A 19,959-nucleotide genomic window follows, 5' to 3' on the forward strand; every position below is an offset into this window, starting at 1 on the left:
TATAAAGAGGATTTAATCACCCATTAAAAAGAGAGATTTTAGGGGTTTTTATATAATTTTAAGATTTTTATTAGACTTTGAACTTGCTGTAATTTCATGTATAAGAGTGTATTTTAAGGTTTTTATGAAGAAAAATTTAAAGAACTATATATAAGCCTTTAATTTTAACAAAAGGGAAGGTTTAAAGTGTTGTTTAATTTGGATTTTGAAGGTTTTAAAGTAAGTTAGTATTGCTGTAAATTTAATTGATTGGGTATTGATTGAGATGTTATTATTTAGCTTAGGAGAGGAGTTTATTGAAGGTGATTTCTAGTTAGTAAAGTGGCATACCAATTCGTTTGCTCAAGGTACGTACAAGTTACAAAACCTTGCTTTTAGGTGCATGTTTAAGGACGGATCGAGAACATAGTATCATGTCTAGGGATGACTGGGTTAAATTGTTTGGTTATACATTGTGAATTTCCTTTGACGTGCACTATTCCTCATTGTAATTATTGGTTATGTTCTAATTATGCAAGGCGCGCTTAGAGACAAAGGTATGTGATTGGTGAAATGACTTAATTATTACTCATTCATGATTTAATGAAATAGGATGAGTAAAGGAATGGTTCATGTCTTATAAGACAAGGTTAAGAGTTTGGGGTGTCTTATGCACTCAAGGTGTTTATACACCGAGGTAGTAAAGGAATAAATAATAAATGTTGCTTGCCACTAATAAATCAAGAATTGAAATTGAAAAGTTGCTTTACTTGATTGAATTGGTATTGGATTGATTGTATTGTTATGCATATGAGTCATCACCAAGTCTAAACCTGTAAATCACGTAAAGTGCATGATGGATGACCAATAAAACTCTGGATTGGTGCACTTCTGGAGTAATGACAATCAGGGGTTGGGGTACATGGGGTATTAGCCGTGTACTTTTCTCGAGGCCGTCTGATCTACGAGTCTCTTATTTCAAATATTTTTCTTAAAACTAGGAGTTAGGTGAGATCTCATACTAACTACGGTCACGGAGTCGCGCCCGTGGTCGTTGGATGTTTATTGATGTTTCCGAAAGGAGGCATGGGGTTTTTCTTTTATTGATGTTCCAAATGGAGCATGGGTTGGACAACCTTGTCTATTGCGTAATCCAATGAATAAAAATAATGATTTACCTATTATTAATTAATGGAGTCTTAGTAATATAAATAGTTGAGTCGTGTGTTGAGTCTATAATTTAATGATGCATGATGATTGATTATTAGTAGCATGTTATGGAATTCTTAATTTATTTTGCAGCTTGTATGTACTCAGCTTTGCTGATTGCGTGCTTTGTGTGTCTTTCTTTGGTCATGGCCTTCGCCTTTCAATGACCCTGTGACGATCCAATTTTTACACTTGTAATATTGGGGAGCAGAATTACCACAGGTTCTTACACATGCAGCATTCATCAGGGTTGTGGGATCTTGAGTAGAGAGTTGGTTGTTTCATTTTATTTCTTTTGCAAGTTTGAATTTATTTTAATTCGATTTTATTCGACACTATTTCTTTTGGGTTTGAATTTATTTGAACACTGAATTTAATCACTTACTACTTTTATTGGGTTTTGAATAAGGGCCTTAATGGTTCCAAGTTGTATGACTTAATTTGGTTTCATTCATTGGTTTTGAAACTTATTTATAACTGATTTAGTTTTTCCGCTGCTATTTTCTGATAAAGCCTTAACGTTTGAACACGTGGCGGTAGCACGCCAGTAATTCTCTTAAATATTGTTCAGGGTCCTCAGAGGTTTAAAGAGAGAATTATTGGGGTGTTATAGTTTCTCTTGTGACCGTAAGGTAGAGTCGAAGAGGAAAGTCAGGAATTGCTGGTGCTAGCACAGGTGGGTTTGACAGGTACTCTTTGATCTTGTCGAAAGCTTTTTGGCAATCGTCATCCCATGTGACTGGAACTTTCTTCTTGAGCTTTTTGAATATAGGTTCGCATATTGCCGTGAGTTTGGATATGAACCTACTTATGTATTGCAATCTTCCAATAAAGCCTCGAATCTCCTTCTCAGATTTGGGTGGTGGCATGGCCATGATTGCTTTGACTTTCGTGGGATCTATTTCAATCCCTCGAGAACTGATCACATAGCCAAGCAATTTGCCTGATGTAACTCCGAATGCACACTTTGCTGGATTTAGTCTCATGTTGTACTTGCGGAGTCTTTCAAAGAACTTGCGAAGTGCAATGATGTGGCCTGGGCGATCCTTTGATTTAACGATCATATCATCAACGTAGACTTCCACCTCTTTGTGCATCATATCATGTAACAATGCTGTGGCTGCTTTTTGGTAGGTGGCACCCGCATTTTTCAACCCGAATGGCATTACCGTATAGCAACATGTTCCCCACTGTGTGATGAATGTGGTTTTCTCCATGTCTTCCTCGGCCATAAGCACTTGGTTATATCCAGCGTAACCATCCATGATGGAAAGAAGTGCATGGTTTGCTGTGTTGTCGACCAAAATGTCAATGTGAGGTAGAGGGAACCTATCTTTTGGACTTGCTTTGTTGAGATCCCTGTAATCAACACACATTCTGACCCTTCCATCTTTCTTTGGGACTGGAACCACATTAGCTATCCATTCCGGATACTTGGACACTTTGATGAAACCTGCAGCTAGTTGCTTTCTGATTTCTTCTTTGATCTTGAGAGCCACATCCGGCTTCATACGACGCAACTTTTGCTTGACGGGCTTCATACCTGGAATGAGTGGTATCGTATGTTGTGCAATATCCCTGTCAATACATGGCATGTCTTGGTAAGACCAAGCAAATACATCAACAAATTCACCAAGTAAGTTAATTAACTCTTTGCGCTCATCTTGACTTAGTGTTAATCCAATTTTTACTTCTTTGGTAGTCGTATCATTGGAAATATTGATTGTTTCTGTATTTTCAATAATTGCCGTTTTATTATCATGTTCTTCCATTGCTTTTATTATTTCTTTGTCATTCTTATCATTAGCTAAGCAATATTGATCAGGGTTGGGGGAATGACACACATCGTAAGCAAAGGTACTCATTTCATTGAAATCATTGGTCATTACATCAAGGAGGGCAAGGTCAGCTGCGACCTCGCCAGAATTATTTGGAATAGAAAGGAAAGACTCAACAAGAGGCTCAACACTAGGGGGAACTACAGAAAAAGAGTCGATAGCAGAAAGGGGGTCGGCCTTAGATCCTAAGGGTTCATTAACGGACTCAAACTCAAACTTGGACCCAGACGATTCAGGTTCAACAAACATGGGGTCTTCGCTAGTGGTTACTTCAAGTTTTTCTCCATTCGGCATGGTAACCTTCACCGTCTTGCTCCATCCTTTCAGAACACCATCAGCTGGGGAAATTAACTCCGAAGGATCAAAATCTTTGCTTGACACGACCGCTTGAATGAGCGCAGAGTCGTCATTGTTGGTGGGCCTAGGTTCATTCTTTTCCAACCCGAAAAGAAGATTAATACTCATATCATCAGAACTTGGGCTGGTTGGTTCTTCAGCTGTTGAGGAGACATCACCTTCGTCAATGAAGTCACAATCCATGAACACCTCAAAACCTGGTTCACGTTTCCCCTTGTAGGTAAAAGGTTCAGGAAATTCGTAGCACGGGAAGTCCTCTCCTTCCTTGACGAATTGACCATTGAGCGTAAGGGGATAAGGATTTATAGTCATCTCCTTGTTCTTATTTCGAGCTGCGTTCCGAGCAACCATCTTGATCACAGTTTGTTTCATATCTTCCTTTGTTGGTATGAATCCCAGGCCAAAGGTGTCCTTCTTTAACGAGCCTGGATGGCCCCAAAGTTCAGCTATCTTCTTTTTGATGCCAAGGGTCATCCCAGGGAAATGCCCTTGTTTCTTCATAATCGCATTGATGTTGTCTTTAGAATAGGGGTCAAACTCGAGGTGGCATTTTTCATCTTCTTCGATCATAAGCACATCTTCTAGAGAAAACCCCTAGAGATCCTCATCTTCCTCATCATGCTCGACATGAACGATGGGGGTATCAATGACTTGAATACGCATGGGAGAGGCATCAATGGTGATCGGAACTCCTCCAACTATAGCCTTAACTTTCTGGTGCAGTGATGATGGGATCGCCTTCAACTCATGAAGCCAAGGGCGACCTAACAATAGATTGAAAGAAGCCTTGATGTCCACCACCTGAAACTTGGTGCAACGTTCAATGGCTCCAGTAGTGATATTCAACATGATAGTACCCACGGCTTGACGGCGAGTATTATCATAAGCTCGGATCCCTTGAGTAGAGGGAATTAATTCTTCATATTTTATGCCCAACTTCTTTGCGGTGCGCAACGGGCATACATTGATTGCTGAGCCATTATCAACTAGGCTCATGGGAACATTCATCTGCCTACACACCACAGTAAGGTGTAGGGCTTTGTTATGTTGATCCCCTTCCGGAGGTAAATCCTTATCAGAAAAGGAGATCAAGTTACTAGGACTTGGCAATTCAGTGGTGAGAAAGCTGACTAGTCCTTGAGGAGTCATGTCACTATCAACTCCTATCTTCACAAGAGCATTCATCACAGCCTTCCGATGCTCATGAGACGTAGCCAACAGCTTCCAAACATTCATTTCCACCTTGGTCTTTTGCAATTGTTTGATCACATCGTTGCTTACAGGGTCGATGGGATCAACTATTGGTTGTGCTTGCGGTGGAGGTGTAGATGGGGTGGGTTGCTGTAACCTTCTAGTTTGAGAACCTTGACTTCAGGGTCCCCCCAAACATCTTCGCTATCTTGCAGATTGACAGCGCCAAGAGATGAACAAACTATGTCTTTGAGATAGACGTCTTCATCATCGCTATCCCAAATTCCGTTAACTTCTTCACAGCTTGAAATAAAAACAACTTCTAGTAGAGGTTCATTCACAGGTTGAATGAGTATTGACGGATCAAAGGAGACTTCATCTCCCATGATAGCCAAAGCATCAGAAAGAGGACCTGTTTGAATATTAGGCTTCTTGCCCCCTGGAGGGACAGGAAGTTGATTAGCATCAATCAAGTCTTGGATCGCATCTTTCAACTTCCAACACTTCTCAGTAGTATGACCTTTGCCTTGATGGAATTTGCAATGAGCATTAAGATCATAACTAGCAGTCCTGTTCTCTGGTCGAGGTTCTGGAAAAGGTCCAATTGGCATAATCAGTCCTTGACTATGCAAGCGATCAAAAGCAGCATCATAAGTCATTCCCAAAGGCGTGTAAACCCTCCTTGGCCTTTGGAATCTCTGAGGGGCAGCATTAAGAGCTAGCACATCATTGATATTGACATTGTTGGTAGCATTATTGGGCTTGGAAGATGAAGAAGAAGGACTGTCGTTCTTCTTGTTTTTCCAAGTGTTGTTGTTATTATTGTTGTCATCAGTTCATCTACGATATTGATCCCAATATCGTATACAGCTTCAAAAGTGTTCAGTGGCAGGAACTTCAAGTGTTGCTTATACTTATGAGTTAGATTTACAATAAATAGGCGAACCATCTCCTTCTCCTTGGGAGGATCCACCAAGAGTGCAGTTGTTTTCCTCCACCTGCTTAAATAAGTAGTGAAGCCTTCATTCTCTTTCTGTTTGAGAATGGAGAGTTCACGTTCAGAAGTTTTGGTTTGGATGTTACACTTGTAACGGTTCATGAAACTTTCAGTAACGTCCTCCCAAGTTGCAACGTGCTTGGATTCCAGAGAGTAGAACCATTGTTGACAGGCATGCTCCAGGGAAAGAGGGAACACAGTAGGGAAGAGTGTCACATCTAACCCCTTAAGAGCCATGGTTGCAAAAAAGGCTTTCAAATGAAACATAGGGTTATCAGTAGGCTTGAACTTGGGAATGTCAGCAGTGGAAAACTTCTCAGGGAGCATGTCCCTTATGTTCAGAGAAGTGGCAGGTTGTTCTACATAGGTGAACTCTTCAGAGATCTTACTCATTTGTTCTCTGATTTTGTCTATTGCAGCTACAACGGCATTGCTTTGATTGTTTTGCTCTACCGTGTGAACCCTAGTAGTGAGTGCTTGCATCATAGTAAATAACCTGTCAATGGCATGGTTAATGTTTTCCATATCTTCCTTAGTGGCCATTGGTTGAAAGTAAATGGGAGATGGATTCCGTGGGGATGCTTGTGGTGGTTTTCTTGTATGCCTCTTAGGTTGTTAAGGTAGCGACTCAAACCGTAACAGTCTACCCCTGCTTCTTGACCAAGTGCTGTGACATTGAAATAAATGCACATTTAATGACTAGACTTATCCTTGACCCATCCGGCAAATAAGAAAGTAAAGAAGAAAAAAAAGTTTTGAAAACAAAGAAAGCATGTATGGGAGGATACCATCCGACTTACTCCTAAAAAAAACGAAAAAAAGACGCAAGACTTTCCTAATGTACGGTCACGAACAAAATAGTGTATGACTCGAGGAAAAGTGTGTGAACTCGACACGACTTGTGAGTGATTAAGTGAGGTTATGGACACGTGTTATGACTGTACAGCTATACATGACACCAAGCTGGACACATAAACCACATAGGTACGCACACAGAACCAAAAATGGACTTGCGGGACATTATCCTGGGCACCGTGCCACGGTGGTGACTGTCGTGACACGGTACAGTCCACCGTCAGACGGTAGAAAGTCCCGTGTCACGGCACTGTTCACCGTGTCACGGCAGACTTGCTGAGACGCGGTCCTCAGTTCCAGGCCTTTTGTGACGTTTTTCCAGATTTTAATCGATTTTATGGTCCGTACTAATTACTAAGTGGAAATAAAAACCCTCGGTCATAGATTAGTCCAAAAACAAATAAACAAACACATGTAGGTTAGTACCAAATGAACCACATAGCATTTAGTCACGATGATGCAAAAAGTTCTGAACCTAAGGTCAAGTTCTACGTTCGACTATGGTCAAGCTTTGGGTGTCAAAAGGGTACCATGGTTAAGAGTTTGGACGCGTTAGCAAGGCAGCCTCCCTTGAGGGTGTATGCCAACGGGCGGCTCCGCGAGTTCGTGATGAAATCGAACTCGACTCCATGGTTTGGGTGGATTTAATAACTCGGATGAACCCTTATTGCCATGAGCGTTTTTGGGTTGATAGAGCATAAATTCCCCGGGGCTAAGACGTATGTAGAACACATACGGTTTTTCAGAAAAATCGAAGGAAGTCGACTGTGAGAAGAGAAAATAAGCCACCGGGCTAATTTAAGGACTGCCGTGACACGGCAATGAACACCGTGTCACGGTGCAACTCACCGTCATACGGTAAACTACACTGTGACACGGCAGTCAGGAAATCTGACTGGTGCCCTGTTTTTCTTCGTACACAATCAAGTTGTTCAATTTTTCCTACGGGACAGATCTAAATGCGACGTTAAAACGTCTATGCTTATGCAAAAATGCCAAATTAATCACAGGAATATTTTTCAAGAATCTTTCAAGTCTCATCCACTCATCTCAATTAAATACCGATCACTCAAATCGATAAATAACCAAGAATCCTCCCCAGTGGAGTTGCCAAATTGTAGGCGTCGCTCTAAGTGCGCCTATGTAAAAGCATGTTGTGAATATGCTTGGAACTCATAGGAAGTGGGAATTGACATAACGATTAGGGACACGATTAGGGACAAGGAAAGTAGGGAGCCGCCAACAAGTTTTTAAGGATTGACCCGTGAAGGTTACACCCCATTCATAATCCATGAGATTACTAAATCCATATGGTTCGGAACCACGAAAGGAGGATCGGGGATGATGGTACGAAGTGAGTCATGGAGTCACATTCGCCCGTATTGGCCTCTACTCGATTCTTATTGTGAGAGCTTAAAAAAACAAAGAGTTTAAAGCCTCAAGCATAAAAATAGAAAAGATTCAAAAGCAATGTTCCACACCTTGGGGGCTTATCTAGGGTCTTGAGCCTTAATCCCCTTCTTCTCTAACCTTTAGCATAACCACGTTACAACCCTTAAAAAGACCTTTTTGAGGTATACACACACTTGTGCGAGGTTTTGCTAGAGCTACGTTCGGCCTGATTCCTAACGGATACGTAGGCAACCTCACCTTGAGGTGCGGCCGTAATAAAATGCATTCATTTTCACATTCACACTTACACCATGATCATATCAAGGGAACTCCGATGCTCATCCCTATTTACTTAGAGCTAGACTTGGGGGCTTGATCCCTACATCATTAGCCTACCTAGCCTAAGAGTCACCATTATTTTAATCTTATCAAATAATACTTTTCCACACCGTTAGCTCTTGCGGCCTAACTTAGTGTCACTTTCACACACTACACAGATACATGACCAAATAGTCCTTCCTTTAGGAACCCTTTGTCATGAAATCTTAACACAACGTTGAAGCATACTTTATCATATCAAAATCACTCATTGTCATAATCATCATTACGTCACAGAGTATGAAGTACTTAGCCTCCGCGCCTAAGTTATCCAAATACTTTCATCATTGAGTCAACAAATGAGATAGTCTAAGATGTTACAATCCTTGTACTACGAGAGACAGCGTTAACGCATTAAGCTCATTCAACATGCACCATTAAACACTTCGATTCTTTTTTCGCGTCTTTCTTTTTCGGGAGAAAGTCGGTACCCTCCACAAAAATGACGGAAATTTTTTTTTTTGCATTTTCGAGTTGCACATCACACACGAGTCATGTATATTGAGTCATGTCGTGTCATATCACATTGAGTTGAGTCTAACACATGTGTCAAAACACATTAAGTCACACGAGTCATGAGTCACACGTGTCAATTCACCTTGGGTCAACCTCAAGTCAGGTTTTCACATTGAGTCAACCTCAAGTCAGTCAAGCCTTAGGCCAACCCTAGGAAACACATCAAGCCTAAGGTCAACCCTAAGAAAAACACCAGCAAAGTCTTTTGGCAATTGTTTTGATTTTTACAGGATATAACCATTTAGCAAAGCTCCTATTCGCAGCCAATCGAACGATCTCAACAAACATTCAAGGATCCATTCAAAGCTCTTTTGCTCAAAGATGCGTGGGCATCCTATCAAGATCTTTTATTCAGAGACGCATGGACATATTATCAAGCTCCTTTGTTCAGAGACGCGTGGACATCTTATTATCAAGTTCTTTTGTTCAGTGACGCGTGGACATCTCATTATCAAGCTCTTTGTTCAGAGACGAGTGAACATTCCTCAAAAAAAGGCTCCATTGTTTAGAGACGAGTGAACATTCCTAGAAAAAATGATCCGTTGTTCAGAGACGAGTGAACATCAACAACAGCAAGATGGCGTTCTCTAGCTTGTGGAAGGTCGTCAAAACAAAATGCAGCGACAAAAACGGTTACTTCAGAGATGTGTGCTCGTCGGTGCAAGATACGCGTTTCTTAACTCTCTTTATCTGTTTAACTAACGCTAGTTTGCAGGTATCGGCGTTACAAGAATGATTTGGGATCGCATAACGTTCTGATCATTCTCCGTCCATATCGCTACTTTGACTTTTGTTTTCCAAACATGCATTTCTCCAAACTCAGTCAAAGTGGGGGCTTCTGTAGACACCCATTTGTGTCTCCCCAAAACCAAACCAGTGATGAATACCTTTCGCGTCGAACCATAATTGAATGAAGTGAAAGTGTGAAAAGTCAAGTGTTGCGGTTAGTTTTTATTAAAATTCTCTTCTCTCTGTTTTTTTAAAACAACCTTATTTTATTAAAAATAGCCAATCCAGTTTAGTTTGGTCCGTAACAAGGGTCCAATAATAGCATAGTTGCATGGGTTCGAAAAGACCTTTCCAACGATATATTATATGCTCAATTCCGATGAATAATGAGGAAGTTATGGCCAAAATACTAAACTAGGCCCAAACTAGATTTTACCTGCGACCCAATGATCATGTGGAGGGTCCAAAGACTTAATCCGATTTCTAAACTAATTAGGATTGATTAGAACCTTCTATAAGATTCTAAAAGATCTTAATTATCCTTTTTTGAAAAGATAAGATCATAAAGTTTGAATTTGATTAAAACTTTCCTTTTTTTTAGAGTCCTAATTCTATTCGGATTTAAAGATGTTCAAAGACAGTCAGATATTATTTTTGTGCCTCATATTTTTTCTCCAAATTTTATATGGTTGGATAGATCTTGAAATTATCTTTCCAATGATATATTATAATATTAATTCCGAGCTATAACAAAAAAGATATGAAAGAAATACGAAACTCTATCCAAAACTGACACTCTTTCACTATTTCGATCTTATCTTTTTATCTACAAAATATTTTAATCTGATTCCAATTGCATTAGAAATCGAACTTCAAGAGCTTTCGAACGACATATTATATGCCTTATTCAGACTTCTGGATCAAAAGATATGATAGAAACAAAATCTGCAAAAAACTGTCTTTGTCGCAAAACGACAAGCTTGTCGCCTGGCGACAGCGCGGAGTTTTATTCCTTTTCAAATTCTACCTATTTCCGGATTATTTTTCCTATAAATAGGGTCCTAGACCTCCATTTTTATTCATCTACAATCAACAATCATCAATTCTCTCTATTCTCTCTCTAAGCAATATAGCTTATTCTTTCCCTCTTGATTTCTAAACTAGCTTTTACCAAATACAATTCCGCATTCACAGGATCTAGAAACACCTAGCCAAGTTCGAAGTTGCCTTCGCCCTAGACGTGAAAGGTTGATAATTTCTTAGGGCTTGTCCCAAATCCAGTCTAAACTTTATAACTCTTTCTTAATTATTTAATTTTATTATTTTCATTGAAGTTTACTAACGCGTGTATTTTGTTATTAGAAAGAGGTACGAGGCCTCAAAGTAAGTAATTAGTTTACTCCCTTTTTATTTCAATGTAGAAAGCATGTTTAGATTTGTTTAGTTCCTAGTATCATGTTAGGATGCTCTTATTGCTTTCTAGAATCATGTTTAGGGTGTCTCTTATTCTTTCTAATAGCATGTTAGTATCATGTTAGGTTTAAAGCTTTGATTTTTAACGCTTAGTGACATGCTAGGATTTGTTATTAATCTTGTTAGTATCATGCCTAGGATCTTGCTATTATATTTAAGCTTTATTATGTTATTATGATTATTATGATGCTTATTATTATGTTGCTTGATTTATTTTATTGTCATTGCTTGAGCACGCCTTTTACGCATGTTTAAAGGGAATTTGTACTTGAAATCACGCCTAATAAGATAATTAATAATTTGGTTTAGGGTAATATGATTTTAATTCAAGTGATCACCAATAATAGTTTTATTTGTGCATTAATATTCAACCAACATAGATAAACAGGTTTAGGGTTAACTATTGTTTGCATGTTAGTCAAAAAGCGCACATGAATACGAGTAAAATAAAGTATAGGCCTAATTTATAGGGCGGGTCCTCTCTTTTGTAGATTGGATTCATACCCTCATCCTCGAACCCTATTTGGTTCAAGACCTTATGGAGTTGACGATCTCATGGATCGTTAAGGGGTGTAACCTTCACCTCGTGAACGGTTTACAAGTTCCTAAAACTTGTTGGCGACTCTTTTGCTCTCTTTTCTTTCCCTTTGGACGCCACCATATTTAAGTGTATGATCACAGCAGGGTTCAAGCTTGGGGTTATGATGCTTGAAATATTCTCTACACTTACAAACAACTTGTAAATTTCCTAAGGCGCGAACGATTACTATTTATCAACCTTACAAGCTTCACGATGCGAAAAGGTTTGTAATCTTACATCATTCATCTGCAAATTCTTTCAAGGCAAGACAAAGTGTCAACTGTTGCATTATTTTCAAGGCATAAAAGTTTACATCAAATGTCCTAAGGTACAAAATTCCCGAGGTGCGTAATATCACTTTTGTGAGTTGCTCGAGGCGTGGTACGTACTTACAATAGGTTTCTCGAGGCAAAGAAAGCTATCGTCCACCATTGTATATTCTTCCCAATGCATGGGTGTATCAATCGCATTTAATAGACTACTCGAAAGCACAAGAGTCTACAATATAATTCCCAAGAAGCCAAAAATTGTAACATTTACATTATGTGAAGGGTAAATTCACACTAGATTTCTCGAGGCATAGAAAGTTACACCCTTTTTCTATTAGAAATTGATTTTGTTAAGACTTGGACATTACAAAGGTTTAACTCAAAAGGTTTAACTTTAAGAAGGTTTGACTAGGAAGACTATGAAGAGGTTCAACTTTAGGGATTGCTTGGAAAACGATCAAAATGATGATTTGATTGACATGAGAAATATGAAGTTAAGGTGACGTGGTAATAAAAAGGAATGAAAGACGGACAATCACATGAGATAACTCAAATGAAGACTCTTGAAGAAAAAACTCACTTGGGGAACAATTTTAACGTTTAGAAAAAACCTAAAAAGTACGAACACTATAGAGTGGCATCCCTAGGAAGCGTGTCATGCTAGTTTTGTGTGTGATAAACTACAATGTGGCATTGTGTTCAGGTATGTAACGCCACAAACTGGCGTGTTACACATGCACTAAGCGTGGCTCGCTGAATCTATGTTCTCATCAAGTTATTTTACTCGAAGTGGCTTAAATTACGATACGAATTTAGACCACTCGTAAACACGTTAGAAGCCATAGTATCAGCATAGAAGCAACAAATATGCACACTTAACATTTAGTAACAAATAATGCAATGAAGTTCGTAACCTACATGTAAAGGTTCTATGTTCTTACTATTAATCGGCTTCAAGGGGTGGTCACAAATGCATCATATTGAATGTTCAGTTGTGTAGCAAGTCTTCCGTATTTTGAGAGCACATATGTGCATACGGACGATGACTTTATGATCGTGTAATGTGGACGAAGCGACTCCACAATTTGGTTCATCTATGCACTAAGGCCAAGCCTTCTTGCCATGAAAGTTTTTAGTAGGCATAAGCTAAATCTGGAAGGTGATAATGGGTTAGTTAAAGGTTAATGACTAGTAGAACTAAAGGTTGTTAGTCTAAAGGTAATTTAATGTGCTTATGATAAACTTGGGGGTTATATAGTGAAGCAAAGGTAATTGTATAAAAAATATATAGTTTGATTAATCCAGCAACATATTATATAAAAACATATGTTTTTTATTATAGGGAATATTTCAAGCATCCCAAACTTCAACCCCACTGTAATCATACACTTAAGCATGGTGGGGTCCAAAGGGAAAAAACAAGAGTAAAAGAGTCACCAACAAGTTTTAGGAACTTGTTAACCATTCACAGGGTGAAGGTTACACCCCTTCACGATCCTAGAGATCGCTACCTCCATAGTGGTCTGGAACCATGACTGGATATTCGGGGATGAAGGTACAAATCCAACCTAAAAGAGATTGAACCCACACTAAAATAGGCCTCTACTTTAATTTATTCTTCTCATATTCATGTGCGCGTTATGATTAACATACAATCACTAGGTTAACCTAAAACCTGTTTAATCTATGTTGGTTGAATATTAATGCACAAACAAATCTATTATTGGCGATCACTTGAATTAAAATTATATTAGCCTAAACCAAATTATTAAATATCTTATTAACGTGATTTCAAGTACAAATTCCCTTTAAACCTGAAGAGAGGGCGTGATCAAGCAATAACAATAATGTACATCAAGCAACATAATAATTAATATTATGGACATAACAATTCATCACCATAATAATCTCATCATTAAAGCATAATAATATTAGCAAGATCCTAGGCATGATACTAACAAGACTAATAACAAACCCTAGCATGTCACTAAATAGTAAAGATCAAAGCTTTAGCCCTAACATGATACAAACATGATAGAAGAAAGAATAGTAAGCAACCTAAAGATGATATTAGGAAGCAATAGAAACATCTTAACATGATACTAGAAATTAAAAAAATAATCTAAACATGATTCCTATATCAAAAGAATAATTAAGTAATCAAACTACTTACTTTGATGCCTCTTATATCTTTCTATCAAAATAATACACGTGTTAGAGAGAGAATAAGATTTAACTTAGAGAGAGAAGAGAGATGATTGTTGGTGATCAAGCTTGTTGATGATTTGAGAAAGGGGAGATATGACCTCTTTATATAGGAAAAAAAGAGAGTTGAAGAATAAGCAAAGAATCCGAATTCAAATCGGAATAGAACTCGATGGACAATAGTTTTTGCGGATTTTGTTTTTATCATATTTTTTGATCCAGAAGTCCAAATAAGGCATATAATATGTTGTTGAAAAAAAATCTTGAATTCTACTTTCTAACCCAATTGGAATCAGATTAAAATCTTTTGTAGATTACAAGATATGGCCGAAATAGTGGGACTATTATGAGGCACGAAAATAATATTTGATAACTATTATGAGGCATGAAAATAATATTTTGTAATAAGGACACCGACTACCCATATCCTTCCACTCAACCATCTTCCTCGCACCCAAAACCCTTCTCTTTCACCTCGAAAACCCTCTTCCCTCCCCTCGAAAACCCTCATTTCCCCACCAGCCGGCACCTAAACCACTTCTATTGTGCTGGAGAACCAATTTTACCCTTTCGATAGTCATTTCCACCCCCTTACCCCTTTGAACCACCATAGTAACTCTAAAACCCCAAAATCGAGTGGTGGTTTAGGGTTCGAAATCCCATCGAACCCCAGAACTCCTATTTCTTGGGCGGGTGGCTCAAAGGTAAGGATCTTGGTCAAGAGGGGTTCCATTGGTCAGTTTTTTCTTCGATTTTAATTTTTTTAAAAGTTTTTTAAAAAAAAAGATTAAAAAAAATGTTAAAATTAATTTAACTTATTTCAACCAATCACACATGTGACACTTGTCAAATGTAATCTTTAAAACAGGTTATATGTTTTTTGTTCTATTTTTTGCAAATGGGTAGCCAATGGCGTTTTATTTTGAAATAATCCAAGGGTCGTTCTAATCTTGGAAGACTGGTGAAAAGTGGTATTATTCCAGAAAAATTTTCCTAGTTTTTTTTTGGGGGGGGGGGGCAATGAGCAAGGTGTAACAGGTGAAAGTCATGAAGACGAAGAAGAGGGAGAAAATAATTAATGATGAGAAAGATGGATCAAGCTCTAACCCTACTCTTATTATTTTGAGTTTTTTGGTTGATTTTGTGTGATTCCGAGCTATTACATACGACAAATAATTAATAACTTTATATAAATTTAATTTGACTCCTTTTTGCTAATCTTATTAAGATCTATCTTTCTATCCTTCTTAGTTTTCTAATATATTTTTATAGACAAGTGTATACAAAAATTATAATTCGGAACGTTAGCTGAGAAACATACTACTTGATGAATATTAAGCAAGTCATGCTATTAAACCTTAGCAATTACCTTAAACTTAGCTTGTCAACTTACATGAATTAATTTCTATTAATTACTTAGTTTATCAACTTAAATCTTATACTTGAATCTTGTAATGTATAACTTTTTAATTTTATAATTTATGTCTGCATCTTACACTTGAATTGATATCAAAGAAGATATTTTGATTTTAAAGAATCGAGAGTATAAATCTCATTTGTGAAAAACACTAAAAAAAAATAATAAAATAAAAAATTTATTATTTCAATTGGATTTTAAAAAAGGAAAATTTAACACCAGCAGTCCAAACTATGACTAACCTTATTTTTAAAGGGGTCAATTATTGATTAACTTAGAATGATCCTAACTAAAGGGGGTCCTTATCAAAGAGTCCCGAATATATTTTTAAACGGTTTGAGTGCTTAATAGTTCCACATAACATGCCTTGTTTTTGATAGGCGTAATTACAAAATAAATCCTCTACCATTATAAACACTACACCCCCCTATTCCATTTACACCATCTTCATGTTAATTTTTGAAAGAAAACAGATCACTAAAAATACATGTGTTTTAATCAGTTTATCTAGTCGATCATCATAAGCTAGGGACTATTTTAAGAAGGACACTCCCAAAATTGGGATCACCATGAGTTAATCGATAGTTTTTTCCTTTAAAATGAAGTTTAAGATAACTTACTAACATATTTTATACATAGTTATAAATTTGAGCTTAGGCTTCCCTAAGTTGATATGAGCACAAACACATTTATAATCAACCCAAATAATAATCAACTAATTTACACTCTTAATTATATAATTTGATGCTTATAAGAACGAACATACATGCTTCTGTACAATACAATATTAAAATGAAAAACTTAAACTAAATTACACTATTATTATCAACACAACAATTTTTATACGACACGAAAAAAGTACTTATATAATAAAGATAAAACAAATCATGATAAACAAACACTAATTTTGTTTAAAGGCATTCATGCTACAAAGCGCATAATTAAGATTAAAAAGCGTACATAGTAATTAAAGGTGTTTCATGAATTATAATGGAAACATAAATTGCTACAAAAGATCATAAAAGTTTATTTATTCTGTAGCAAGTAAACACAAATTTGTAGCATGATCCCCACTGATAATTAGTTGCCATCACCATGATATTAAAGTTTGAATTCATCAAGATTGGCTCCAACCTCATCAAGTGATTTCGAGAAAAAGCTTTTTATGAGGCCCTCAGTTGAGAATTGCTTATAAATAGGTGGATTTTCCTCTGATGTTAATTCCTTTATTGGGCCATGTATCTTCTCGGATGAGTAAATTCCATTATAATTTATTGCAATGGAAATCCTTCGTCCAATTGTTTTCGCAATCACTCTATGACAAACTCCTTTTATCATATCATTAGTTATCATCTGTAAGATATAAGATAAATATATTTATAACACACCAACAAAAAGCTTAAAAATTACACACTAATATAAGAATTAGAAATTTTAATAATATAGTTTTAGAGGTAAAAATACAAAACCTGAAGTATTTTTCCAAAGTTAACAATCAAAGCACCAGAAATAGGCTCCACATTAACCCATTTTTTTTCATGAAGGACCTGGAGGCCACCAATATTGTCTTGTAAGAGTAATGTGATAAATGAAGTATCAACATGAGCATCTAATCCAATGGTCAATTCTGGTTCTGGACATGCTGGATAATAACTGTTAATTATGGCCCAGCTTTTTGTACATTTTGCCATATTTCCAAGACATTCGGGTTCAAGTCCAAGACCTAATGATATTGACATAAGTATGAGATCAGCAAGCTTATGGATATGGTTAACATACTCCAATGTCACATCCCTGCAAAAAAGAATTCATTATATAAAAATCAATATTTAAAACAAACCATTTGAAAAATATATAGTATAGTTATGTGTATGCACATGTGAAGCAATTTAATTTGCATTGATGATGGTCTGAATTTGTTAAGGATAAAAGCACTGGTTCTTTTATTTGGTTGCCTCATATGAAAAAAACCAATGACTATTATATACATTAGTTTCATTATCAGTTGATTTATATGTTGAGGGATGACAACGAGTTGAATTTGGATCAAATTTTATTGGATCCAGATCCAACTTTATTCTCTAGAGGTGAATCTAATTCGTGGATCCAAAATTTTGGGATCTAGGTCTAAATCAACCGAATCCATGTGAGCTTTTTTTGCAATAAAAAGTTATTATTTTAGATATTTCTTTTATAAAATCCAAGTGCAATGTTATTTTTAAGTTTATTTATTTGATTCCGCGCTTATACATCATTTTTTCAAAATAACAAAAACTAAAGATATAAAATCACTAAAAAAATAATTCCTCCTTTTCATTTTAATTGACACGTTTCATTTATCCACAATTTTTCAATACATAACTTCAAATATTATAACAATTAATGTTTGAAAAAAAAGAGACTGAGATAAATCAAACAAGACCTCTCATATTGATGTATCTATTAAGAATAAATCATAAAATAAGTCAAAGTAACTTATGTATTTAGTGCTCTAATCAGTTGAAAAGAAACGGATGGCGTATATAGTAAAGAAATAAAAGTTTCTCAAATAAAATCAATAATATGAGAAACACTTAAAGTAAGATTTGTTGGCCGACAGATCTAGACTAGGTCTAAAAACTAGTAATAGAGTAGATTATGCCTATCAGTTTCAGATTTGGATCTGTTGAGTCCAAAACTAGAGGATTTAGATCTTACAAACTGGAACTAGACTCACCGTATCTGGATTGGATAGATAAAAGAACCATTTCCATCCCTACATATACTACTTATTTGTTTAAGAACCAAGGCCTAATGCACTTTTTTGTAGCAAACTATTCGATACATATATATAGCCTTAGATTTTTTTAGAAAAATTATATCTCCTCAGCCACGAACTAAAAATCTCGTTTTCCTTTACCACAAGTTTTGAAGAAGGAGAATAAAAAGAAAAACTATGGAGATTGGTTTTTTAAAGATAAATATTTATATAACGAGGGTTGTAGTTTAAAGTGAAAAAAAAAAAAAAAAAAAAAAAAAAAAACAGATATTAAGGTTTGGTTGTTTAAAAGTAAACGGAAAAAAAAGTAAAATGGATTTTTGTTTAGGTACAAGGTTTATGAGTGAATTAGAAATTATTTTAGTTGTGAAGAGAGTATATATCTTATGTATGATAACAACATTTTTGTAACTTAATATTGGAAAATAAATAAGAGTGCATTGTGTGAGACAAATAATTAACTTACCTGCATATAGGAGGCAACTCTTGAGGATCAACTTCACCATTAGTAAGTCGAGCGTTCACATACAAAGTGTCTCTCCAATTTGCAGCTTTTGATTGATACAAGTCATGGTTGCTAAAAAAGTACACAAGCTTTGACTGAAAATCGCGACTATAGAACAATTTTTTAGTCTCGGCATCTTGTTCATGAAACATTCGACTTCGTTCAATCATTAATTCTAACAACTCCTTAGGAATCCCATGGTTAATCACTTGAAAAAACCCCCATTCCTTTGATGCCATAATAGTTTCCTTGATGATCTCAGCAGTGCGATCTTCATTTTCACCAAAATGTGCAAAATCTATTACCGGCACACTTATATCATCAGAACATGTACCAAAATCTTTTAAACGATCCTCAATCGGTCTAACAAACATGCCAGGAATTTTTTGGATTCCTGCATCTAAGAGCCCTTTCACCCCAAGTTTTCCTTCATCGAATGCCTTAAGTTCATTAAGTCGATCATAACTACTTTGTGTTTCATTAAAGGCGTTTTGGGTATCCATTGGATTTTACAACCTTTCTTTGATGAAATAACTTTAAAAGAATTTTTTTTTGTTTTCTTTAGGCTTTTATTATTTTAGAGATGATGAAAAATCTAAAAAAAATTGATCATTATATAACATTCGTAGATCAAATGCATGAGGAAATCATGGGCTAATCAAAATGCTTATCCATGTGAATCTCATTAATTTATTAAAAAAATTAATAGACAACTAATAAATTGGTAAAATCAAATTGTTTATCCATGTGAATCTCATTAATTGGAGAGCTAAGCCAATGTAATCACTTATTATCCATGTGAATCTCATCAATTGGAAATAATCAATAGACAAGCTAGTGTGATCACTTGTTTATCCATGTGAATCTCATTAATTGGAAATAATCAATAGACAGCTATGCTAGTTTAATCACCTTTCTTATCCATGTGAATCTCATTAATTGGAAATAATCAATAGACAACTATGCTAGTGTAATCACCTTTCCTATCCATGTGAATCTCATTAATTAGAAATAATCAAATAATCAACAGACAACTATGCTAGTGTAATCACCTTTCTTATCCATGTGAATCTCATTAAATGAAAATTAAATAATCAATAGACAGCTAAGCTAGTGTAATTCCTTGCTTATCCATGTGAATATCATTAAATAGAAATAATCAATAGATAGATAAAATAGTGTAATCACTTGATAATTCATGTGAATCTCATTAATAGGAAACAATCAATAGACAGCTAAGCTAGTGTAATCACTTGCTTATCCATGTGAATCTCATTAAATAGAAATAATCAACAGACAACTTAAAAAGTG

General features: G+C 36.2%; 1 pseudogene; it reads right to left on the bottom strand.

The window, feature by feature from the left end:
• Positions 1 to 16,486: 16,486 nt before the first annotated feature.
• Positions 16,487 to 19,214, bottom strand: LOC145604169 (1-aminocyclopropane-1-carboxylate oxidase homolog 1 pseudogene; annotated as a pseudogene).
• Positions 19,215 to 19,959: the final 745 nt, after the last annotated feature.

This window comes from Chenopodium album, chromosome 22 (genome assembly GCF_948465745.1).
Source record: "Chenopodium album chromosome 22, dcCheAlbu1.1, whole genome shotgun sequence".
In the NCBI taxonomy this organism is placed as follows: Eukaryota; Viridiplantae; Streptophyta; class Magnoliopsida; order Caryophyllales; family Amaranthaceae; genus Chenopodium; species Chenopodium album.